Consider the following 11,650-nt stretch of genomic DNA (forward strand, 5'->3'; position numbering starts at 1 on the left):
CAATAGCACCTCCTCTTTATGCTCTCGGTTGTGAGAAAGGTGAGCATAAAAAATATGATGTATAAGGTAACACCTGCAGAAAAGGTAGCAGTGACATGAGAGGAGCCACAAGTTTATGTTCAGTTCATGTCAAGAGTTAAAGAAATATTTTCAGCAAACATGCCAAACTTAAACTTCAAACATTTGAAATAAACTTGATCAGCAACTTTATAATAAATATTTTTGTTATATTCCCTCTATGGTGTCAGTACACTATTAGGGCTTATACAGAGTCAGACTGATACACACAGTAGCTTGTTTACATGTTTACTTCTTCTCTTTATTAACATAACACAGAAGTTACACACACACATAACTGGGCGTGGTGCCCCCTACTGTTGATAGCTTGTACAGCATACCATAAATCTTGGTTCATACATAATATCTCAAACCCAAAATACAGGCAGTTGACTGGTGATGAGCGTGACGTTTATTTACAGAAGTGGCAGTGACAGAACAGGCAGTGAGGAATGACAGATGACTGGAGAAACCTAAACTGGGAGAACTAAATGACAAACCTGAGAGCAAAAGAAACAGGGTGCGGGGCAGAGAGACGCAGACAGAGGAACTGAACACAGATGAACCAGCAACAGGCAGGAGAACACACAGGGCTTAAATACACACAGCAGTAATCAGGGGACGAGAGACAGGAGGGCAACACACCTGTGAGAAATCAGAGCTGACGGGACAGGGGAAACGTAAAGTGAACACACTCACATGAGACGGGGACCTTCAGAATAAAGCCGAAACTCAGACACCGAGAACCAGACAAGACACTGAACTAAACAGACAGATTCACAAACAGACAGTGTGACACCATAGACAGACAGAACACAGAAGTGGGACCAGGGCAGGCACAGCACACAAACCTAACAAATGGCAAATTATAAAAGAATATATACTCAGAATAAACAAAAGCATAAAGAAACACAAAACACTGAGTCTGCAGACTCAGGACCATGACAATGTGACCGTGGCACATGACGTTTCCACACTCCTTGTGCTCCCACATTCACCACTGGCCCAGTCTTCTCCAGTACGACACCGTGCGTCCACTTGTCCTCTCCCTTCCTATAGTCACACACTAGGACAGGCTCGCCAACAGTGAACCATCTGTCCCTGGAGTGTTGCTGTCGACGCACTGCTCCGACCACACTGGGCTTCAGAAAATCCAGCCGAGAGCGCAGCTTGCGTCCAATGAACAAGATAGCTGGCGTTTCTCTAGTCATTGCATGGGGAGTGTTGCGATATGTCAAGAGGAACGCATCAAGGTGCTGCTGCTGCACAGGTGCTGTACCCCTGGAAGCTTTCAATGCATGCTTGAATGTCTGCACAAAACGCTCAGCAAAACCATTAGTGGCAGGATGGTATGGCACGGAGTGGATGTGTTTGACTCCATTAGCTTTCAGGAACACCCTGAATTCCTCAAAACAGAACTGCGGTCCATTATCACTCACCAGGACGTGAGGGATGCCATGGCGACTAAAGAGACCCTGTAGCACTTGTATGGTTTTACCAGCTGTGGTGCCATCCATAATATGCACCTCAGGCCACTTGGAATATGCGTCTACCACCACCAGGTACATGTGACCTTCGAATGGACCCGCAAAATCCACATGGATCCGTTCCCACGGACAGGAAGGCTACAGCCAAGGGTGCAAAGGTGCTAACCCAGGCTCTTTTTGCACACGCTGACAAGAGTAGCAGGCTTTAGCTTGAAGCTCAATTTGTGACTCAATGCCAGGCCACCAAACATAGCTGCGAGCTAAGTTCTTCATCCTTACTATCCCTGGATGTGCTGTGTGGAGCTCTTCAGGACACGAGAGCGCAGCTTAGGTGGCACAACCACCCTTATGCCCCACATGAGGTATCCCTGCTGTATTGTGAGTTCTTGCAGCAGATAAGGTGACAGGTCTTGATCTGTGTCCTTTGCTGCTGGGAAACGTCCAGTTGTTACCATTTTCAGGACATGAGACAAAGTCACATCAGACACAGTGTCACATCTGATCTCTGTAACACTGACCGGTAATGTGTCCAGTTGAGATGCGTAGAATACCTCAACCGCTCCCGGTTTCTCTTTTTGTGCAAGGGGCAGAGGTAAACGTGACAGTCCGTCAGCATTGGCATGATGTGCACCCTTCCGGTACTGCAAGGTTCAAATTCAAATTCAAATTTTTATTTGTCACGTACACAGTCATACACAGTACGATATGCAGTGAAATGCTTAGACAACTGCTCGTGACCTAAAGAGAAAAAAAAAAGAAAAAAGGGCTATGAATAAGATAGGAAATAAATATGAAAAATTAAAGTGTAAATTTAACTAGGAAGGAATAAAATATAAAAAATTAAGGTTAAAAATGAAATAACTGTACAACACAAATTAGAATGAAGGGTAAATTTAACTGGGAAAGAATAAGATAAAATATATAAATTAAAGTTGAAAATAAAATAACTGTACAACAAAATACACAATACACAGTATAGAACTATATAAGAATGTATGAGGAAATATAAATAAATAAATATATGCACACACACACACACACAATAACAGCAGCTGTACAAGTATTAACTGGAAATGAGGAATATAGTGACCAGTGTTGTGCAATCCACATTATGTCTTGTGCAGTGCAAATATGCTTAAAGTGATTTAAGTGATAACAATGTCCAGAATGTCCAGTGTGTGTGTAAGAACTATATGTGTGGGTCAGTACTGTGTAGGGGTGTGTATTGGCAAGAATCTGGCGATACAATATGTATCATAATACAGGGTAGACGATACGATATATTGCAATACTAAAAGCCAGACGATATTTGTGTTTAGTAGGACTAAATTTAATTAGGAAAACTCAAGTAAACAGTCCAAACTGTTTAATGCTTGACATGAAACATCTGAAACAAAAACACTCTAAGTTCAAAATGAATGGAGAAATTAACATCTGCCTTATTAGAAGTCATGTCAAATAAACAAACAAAAACTACTTTACTGAAATATCAAGTATTTTTTAACATGAAAAAAGTAAACATGTAACACTGAAGTCTTTCTAAGTACTATGATTGTAAAATACTTATCCAAAAACTGCTCTATGGAGCATCAAAACAAAGCACTTTTTATGTGACCTTAACATAAACAAATATAAATCAAAAATGAAATTGCTTGAAGAATCCATCCAAGTAAACATTAACAAAAAATGTAAAGTGCTATTACAATTAAGTGTTAATAAAATAAAGTACAGCTCTGCAGTGTCCATCAATGGAACACTTTTAGTACAACCTGAAAAAAGGAATTTACTCATCTAAATAAGTGCTTATGAGACTCAACCAAAATGTCAAACATTCTCATATCAGAGATTTTACATGTGTAGTGTTTTCTCAGTGTTTATTTTTCAATTTCCAGATTTTTGTGCAGGAATACAAGCTGATCAACATGGTCAGCTCTCAGGACACTTCTCTGTGCATTTACTATGTCTCCTGCAGAGGAGAAAACTCTCTCTGCAGAGACACTTGTTCCAGGAATGCATAGGAAACTCCTTGCTACTTTGGATAGCTGAGGGTATTCCTGTTCATGGTCCTTCCACCAACTGAGAGGATTTCCTGTGAGAGGCAAAGGGGTCTCATCTCTATACCTCTTGATCTCAGCTGCAGCAACATCATGTTCTGATTTTGGTGCAGTATTGTCACTAGTAGAGGCAAACGTAGCTCCGAGCAAGTCCACCAATGCACATGAGGTCCTCTGTCTTTTTAGGGGTGGCCGAGGGATGGAGTCAAACTTGTCTTTGATATGTGGGTGATGAGCCTCCTCTGTGGCATTCTCTTCCTCCACCTGTTTGTCAGTCTCCTCATTCTTTTGCTGCTGAAAAACATTAAATTCAAATAGTATTAATGTCAGAAAGTCAAAATTCAAACCCAAGATTCACCCTGTTTTTCACTAATATTTGATGACAAATGTCATCAATATGCTTTTTTTTTTTTTTTTTGCTTTTTACTCTATTCACTTGCTTATAACTTCAGTTGAATTTTTCCAAATAAACTAATTTATTTACTTACATTTTCTTCCTTCTTTATCACAGTCACCACAGTGTCCAACAGTCTGGAATAGGTCTCACTGGTCTCTGCTTCAGACAGGAAGGGCAGGTCCTTAAACCGAGGATCAACAGTTGATGCCATCCATAGTGTCTCCCTCTCATTTACATATCTCTTTCCCAGATCTTCTGCTATGGCAGTCTTAATGTCCCTTACTGTCGGTGTATCATCAACACTTTCTTGTGCACCCATCACAAGCTTGGCATGAAGAGGAGCAATGATGGACAGGGTTGGCATACTCTCCTCTGACATCACCAGGGTGGCGTCCTTCATAGGCTTGAGTGCCCTGACAACTTCTTCTGCACATGTGATGTCAGACTCACTTAATGTGAAAATTTCTTTTTCACTCTTCCTAACTTCTGCAGAAAGCAGAGCTGCACAGATGGCTGGTTGCTGTTCTAAAAATCGTTCTATCATATCATAGGAGCTGTTCCATCTTGTAATTATGTCCGTGATCAATCTGTGAGCTGGTAGCTGAAGGAGGCACTGTTTCTGCTTCAACTGGTTGCTGGCTGTGGTGCTGCGCCTGAAAAAGGCTGTTACACGTCGGATCCTCCCGAGAAGTCGCACCACGGATTGTATTTTCAGTGCTTTCTGTGAGGCGAGATTCAGACTGTGTGCAAAACATTGTATGTGCGTTATGCCTGCAAGTCTAGCCGCGAGAGCCATGTTTGGTGCATTATCGGTAACAACAACAAGGTCCTTTGCGTTCAATCCCCATTCAGCCACAGCGTCAGTTAGTAACGCTGCAATGTGCTCACCTGTGTGACTGTCATGCATGGCTCGGGTTTGTAGTACATGAGACTGAAGGTTCCACTGGTCTGTTATGTGATGTGCTGTAACAGTTACGTACGATTCAGTGGCTCTCGAAGTCCAAGCGTCGCATGTCAGAGCAACTGTCTCAGCCGAGTTGAGAGAGTCCAGCACTGTCGCTTTGACTTCTTGGTACAACTTTGGCAGAGCGATGTCCGTGATGTGTTGTCGAGAAGGAACGGTGTAACGGGGCTCCAGCGTTTTAATCATATTACGAAATCCTTTATTCTCCACAACACTCAGGGGGCGCATGTCTTTGCAAATAAAAACAAGTACTGACTGCGTTATTTTTGTTGCACGAGTTGAAGTTGCTGGTAGTTTCGAAAAGTTAACTTCTTCAATTGTCCGTTGAGAGGAATCACCTCGTTTTGTTTTAAAATTAGCATTTGACGCTACGTCGCTATGGTGTCTAGACACGTGTGTTCGTAAATTTGTTGTGTTACCGGAATATTTGACTCTGGCGGTGCAGATTTTACAGACTGCATAGCTCTTGTCATAGTCTTTACTGCCTTCTTTTGTCCTAAATCCAAAATAAGTCCACACATCAGCTTTGAAAGCTGCGGGGGCCGGCTGTATCCTCTCCTCTTCAGTCATCAGTTAGCTAGCATCACACACGTCCACTGACTGTTCTACTTCGTTCTTTTGGCAAACTAGACGCTTCTACAGTTATCGCGAGACCTCGTTTTTACGTCATAGTAAAGGCGGTGAAAACTGCAAACCAGTGGCCGGAGTTTGAATTCCAACATACAAAAGAAATAAACAGTAAATGCATGTCATTTTTCAATTAAAAAATCGATAACAGTGATTTTAAATATCGATTCAGTATCATTGCGCGAAATATCGCGATATTTCGTTGTATCGATATTTTCTTACATCCCTAGTACTGTGTGGTGGTGTGATTGAGAGACCCTATCGCCTGCGGGAAGAAGCTCCTCCTCAGTCTCTCTGTGTTGGTCTTCAGGGAGCGGAATCGCTTTCCTGACCTCAACAGAGAGAACAGTCTGTTGTTGGGATGGCTGAGGTCCTTCACGATCTTCCTGGCCTTGGTCCAGCACCGCCTGCTGTAGATTGAGTGCAGGTCAGGGAGCTCGGAGCGGATGGTGCGCTCAGCTGACCGCACAACCCTCTGTAGAGCTCGTCTGTCCTGTATGGTGCTGTTCCCGAACCAGGTTAAGATGTTTCCCGTCAGGATGTTCTCTATGGTGCACGAGTAAAAGTTCCTGAGCACCTTGGAGGGCAGTTGGAAGTCTCTCAAGCGTCTGAGGTGGTAGAGACGCTGACGGGCCTTTTTCACCACGGTGTTGATGTGACAGGACCATGACAGGTCCTGCGTGATGTGAACTCCGAGGTATTTGAAGCTGTCCACTCTCTCCACTGGGCACTCGTTGATGACGGGGGTCTGGTAGTTCCTCTCCTGCTTAGTGCTGAAGTCCACTATCAGCTCCTTTGTCTTACTGACGTTTAGAAGGAGGTTGTTCCTCTGGCACCAGTTCTCCAGATTCTTAATCTCCTTCAGGTAGGCCGTCTCGTTGTCATCAGAGATCAGGCCCACCACGACGGTGTCGTCAGCAAACTTGATGATGGTGGTGGAGCTGGTAGTGGCCATGCAGTCATATGTGTACAGAGAGTACAGCAGGGGGCTCAGAACACACCCCTGGGGGGCTCCAGTGCTGAGAGTGGTGGAGGCTAAGACATGTCCGCCCATCCTTACTGCCTGTGGTCTGCCAGTTAGGAAGTTGGAGATCCACTGACACATAGATGAGCTGAGTCCCAGATGCTCCAGCTTGGTGGTGAGTGTGGAGGGAATTATGGTGTTAAATGCAGAGCTGTAGTCTATGAAGAGCATTTTAACATAATTCCCCCTTCTAGTGTCCAAGTGAGTGAGTGATGTGTGGAGGAGATGAGAGATGGCATCGTCTGTGGAACGATTTGGACGGTAAGCGAACTGTAGTGGGTCCAGTGTGTCTGGTAGTGAAGAAATGATGAAGTCTCTGACCAGGCGTTCAAAGCACTTCATCACTACTGAGGTGAGGGCTACAGGGCGATAGTCATTGAGAGAAGCAGGGTGGGGTTTCTTCGGGATAGGAACAATGATGGACTCTTTGAAGCATGTGGGGATCACCGACTGAGATAAAGAGATGTTGAATATCTCAGTGAACACAGGAGCTAGCTGGTATGCGCAGTCTCTGAGGATACGACCTGGGATGCCATCTGGTCCTGCTGCTTTCCTGGTGTTCACTCTCTTGAAGGCTCTCCTTACTTCATGCTCGGAGATGACGAGCACGTTTCCGGTGCTGGCAGTAAGGTGTAATTATGTGCTGACAGAAGGAGCACCCAACGCTGCATCCGCACAGCTGCCATTGACCTTGTGTGTACCTTTCACTGGACTCAGAATGGAGGTCAGTGGGCGATGATCAGTGAGCAAGGTGAACTTGTTACCATGGAGATACTGGAGAAACTTGCACACTCCAAAAACAATTGCCAACGCCTCCCTCTCGATCTGAGCATAGTTTCGTTCTGCTTTACTGAGAGTTCGTGAAGCATAAGAAATTGGCCGTTCGTGGCCATCTGGCTTGACATGTGAGAGCACGGCTCCAACTCCATATGGTGAAGTGTCACACGCCAAACAGAGGCAGTTAAGGATTGTAGTGGGTGAGTATTTCTTGTGAGGCCAGACGTTCTTTAGCTTTTTGGAAAGCTGACTCACAGGCTGATGTCCACTGCCATTTCTTCTCTTTACTGAGCAGCTAATTCAGCGGCTTCAGGACCGTAGCTAAATCAGGTATGAAACGTCCGTAATAGTTGAGCATTCCAGGAAAGGATGTTACTGGCTGACATCATCTGGTGCTGGAGCTTCCATAACAGCACGCACCTTTTCTGGTGATTTGTGTAACCCTGCCGCATCAATTATGTGGCCCAGGTATTCCACTGATTCCTGGAAAAACAGGCACTTCTCCTGTTTGAGATGCAGGCCATAGTCCTCCAGCCTGCTTAAAACTGCCTCAAGGGTTCTCAGGTGTGTCTGTTTGTCAGGACCACTGACGAGGATGTCATCCAGATAACAATGGGTGTATGGCAGGCCGAGAAGCACTTGATCCATAGCCTTCTGAAACAATGCAGGTGATGACGCTACTACAAAAGGTAAGCGATTGAAACAGAAAAGCCCCATTTGAGTCGAAATAGTCAACAGCTTCTTAGACTCCTCTTCTACCTCCATCTGTAGATAGGCATTTGCTAAGTCTTGCTTACTGAAATGCTGACCCCCTGCTAGAGAAGCAAACAGGTCCTCAATGCGTCGAAGTGGGTACTTATCCACACCGAGCTGCGAATTAAGAGTGACCTCGAAATCGCCACAGAGTCTCACTGAGCCATGCTTTTTGTTGACAGGGACCACGGGCGTAGCCCAATCACTATGCTCCACTGGTGTGATCACCCCAAGCTCAGTCAGGCGTTTCAGTTCTGCCTCCACCTGAGGGCGGAGGGCATAAGGCACGTTGCGTGGTGGACAGAATTTGGGGACACTATCAGGCCTAAGAGTCAATCTGGCTTTAATTCCTTTCATTGTGCCCAGCTCCTTAGAGAAAACGGCAGAGTGTTTCTTTAACACAGCCTCCAGATTGCCATATCCACTTTGCTCTCTGGCATGAACCATCTTTAAGTCTTTCCAGTTCAGCCTGAGTACTCTCAACCACTCCCTACCAAACAGTGGTGGAGCATCCACCTTTACCACGTACAAGGGTAGTGTTGCACACTGCTTATTCAGTTCAACTTGCACCTTGATGACCCCTTCTGGTGCCAGCTGTTCCCCAGTGTATGTTTTCAGCATGATGTCATTGGATTTCATGTCATTGGAGCGGCAACTGACTCAGCATACTTTTGTATTGTTCCCATGGGATCAAAGATACAGCAGCCCCTATATCCATCTCCATTTTCTTCCCGTTAACTACAGGAATTAGGGAGATACGTGAATATTTCTCTTTTGGAGACAAAGAATACAGCTCAAACTCACTATCAGTGTTGGGTCTGGTTCCTTCACTTTCACTCTCCTCTGCAGCAACATGATGAACTCTCCTCTTTTTGTCTTTTCCTCTGTTTTTAACTGCATTGCCTTTCAGCTCAGGTTTTCCCTCTTTCGCTTTCCTGTTCCAATCTTGGCTGCTTCTGGCTCTACCTTTACACATGCATTTCATGTGGCCCTTCCTCCCACACTGGTGACAGTCACGGTCTTTGTACCAGCAGTCATCATCAGTATGATTCATTTTCCCGCAGCGGTGGCATTTATGACCTTTTTGTGACAGCACCGCATTCAATGCTCAAAACGTTCAATATATGTTGCCCATTGCTCACCAACATCATCAAAGGGGTCAATCTGCCCAATCATTCCAGCCATGATGTATCCGCTGTCCACAGCCAACACTGTCGCTTCTGACTCGTCGGAGAAAAAGCAGCTAGCTGCATCCACAGCTCCGATGCTAATTCACCACGCGATCGTCCATTTTCCGTCCAAACTCAGCCACGCAGTCAAAACATGCTCAGTAGACGGCCAAGTCTTCCAGACGTCACAACTCGTCGCCAATTTATGTTATATTCCCTCTATGGTGTCAATACACTATTAGGGCTTATACAGAGTCAGACTGATACACACGGTAGCTTGTTTACATGTTGACTTCTTCTTATTATTATTATTAACATAACACAGAAGTTACACACACACACACACACATAACTGGGCGTGGTGCCCCCTACTGGCGATAGCTTGTACAGCACACCATTAATCTTGGTTCATACATAACAATTTTATAACAATTAATTAATTAGGACAATCAGTCAAACATAATTAAAAGAATCACCTGTTAACAAACTTGGTGCGTTTGCTGCACAGTTTGGAAAACGTAAACAGGAAAGAAATACAACAGCACTCTCTGGTTGTCACTGCGACACTCTTACACCTTTATTGTACAATTACAAGAACAAAGGTTATGAGCTGTGTCCACTTCTCCACAGGCAACTAGTGATGGGAATAACAGCGTTAGAAGTAACGGTGTTACTAATGCCGTTACTTTTTTCAGTAAGGAGAATACTGTAGACTCTCGCTCACGCTTGCCTGGGATAAAGTAGATAAGAGGGGACCATCTCTAGTGGAAAGTTACTGAGACACTGTTGTTTAGACTAGAATGAGAGAGCTTCTGTAATAAAACTGTTAGGGGCACACCACCATTTTGAGATCCGCGGCACCATGTCATGCAGGACGCATCTCCCTTCTAGTAATTGTGTAAGAAAATAAAGTGTGAAATGGTGTACTGAGCAGGTCTTCCATTGGATGCCTTTAAGAAATCAAAAGAACTCAGTGAAGTGTTGATATTTAACAGTAACTAATTACTATCTCTATCGTTACAATGTCGTTACCGTTACCAACAAGAAAATGCGGGGCGGTCACGTTACTATTTTTCAGCAAACAGACGGTTAACCTGAGTAGCGAAAGACCGCGAGGGTTTGAAAACGATGTGCCGGGAGTTTGCTCTTCTCGTCGGCTCACATATTTGAAGTTTGAACAGCTACATTCTCGCCTGAAAATATGTTATAGGTTTATTTTGTGACCCAGAAAGAGTAATAAGAGTAATATTAAAACTAAGTAGCTGCAGTAATAGTAGCCATTGTTGGAAACTGGAATTGGCTGGGCCAATCTGGGATATGGTTTTTCATTTTTGTTGTCCGGGTGAAAAATCGGGAGAAATTCGGGAGAATGGTGACTCCGGGAGATTTTCGGAGGGGCACTGAAATTCGGGATTCCCCCAGAAAAATCGGGAGTGTTGGCATGTATGAGTGGAAGTCACTGAGTGACTGCTGTTCACTGGAGGAAATTTCTTCAACGCTGTTCTACACAATGTGGGTGCATATATTGTATAGGGCTATCTACTGCTACACATATCATGTACAGAATTATGCTGTGATATCTACACCAACATTTTCGCAACAGGTCCATTAAGGTCCTGTAAGTTGTGAGGTGTGGCTTCCATGAATTGGAATTATTTGGCCCGTAAATCCCACAGATGCTCGACTGGTTTGAGATCTGGAGAATTTGGAGGCCAAGCCAACATCTCAAAGTCATTTTTGTGTGGCAAACCATCCCTCAACCATTTCTGCTTTGTGGCAGGGTGCTTTATTCTGCTAAAAGTGGCCACAACCACCAGGGAGCACCGTTTCTATGAAAGAGTGTACATGGTCTGGGGCTTGGGTAAGTGGTCTGTGTCAAAGTATCATCAACATGGATGGCAAGGCCCAAAACATAACACTACACCCACAGCATTGCTTTCTTCCCATAGTGCATCCTGGTCCTACATGTTCCCCAGGTAAGCACACGCACCTGGCCATCCATGTGATGTAAAAGAAAATGTGAAGATTATCTGGTTCCACCTGATTAGTACTCTAAGCGACCGGCATGAGTAATGGCCTTTTGTCAAACTCACTCAAATCCTATTTTTGCAGCTAAACACAAATTCAAATCCATTCTTGAGTTTTCCTCCATACTTAGAAACAATAACACCATGCAACAGCTAAAGATGGCATCAATTTTGTGCTACATGTTCCAATTTTAAATCATTTTTAATAAAAAACCTCACAATATATGACACATATTTGTGACCTTCACGAATAATTAATATAAAACACTACCCACAAAAAACCTCACTGTAGCGATAAAGAAGAACACCAACAA

This window comes from Maylandia zebra, linkage group LG1 (genome assembly GCF_041146795.1).
Source record: "Maylandia zebra isolate NMK-2024a linkage group LG1, Mzebra_GT3a, whole genome shotgun sequence".
Taxonomy (NCBI): Eukaryota; Metazoa; Chordata; class Actinopteri; order Cichliformes; family Cichlidae; genus Maylandia; species Maylandia zebra.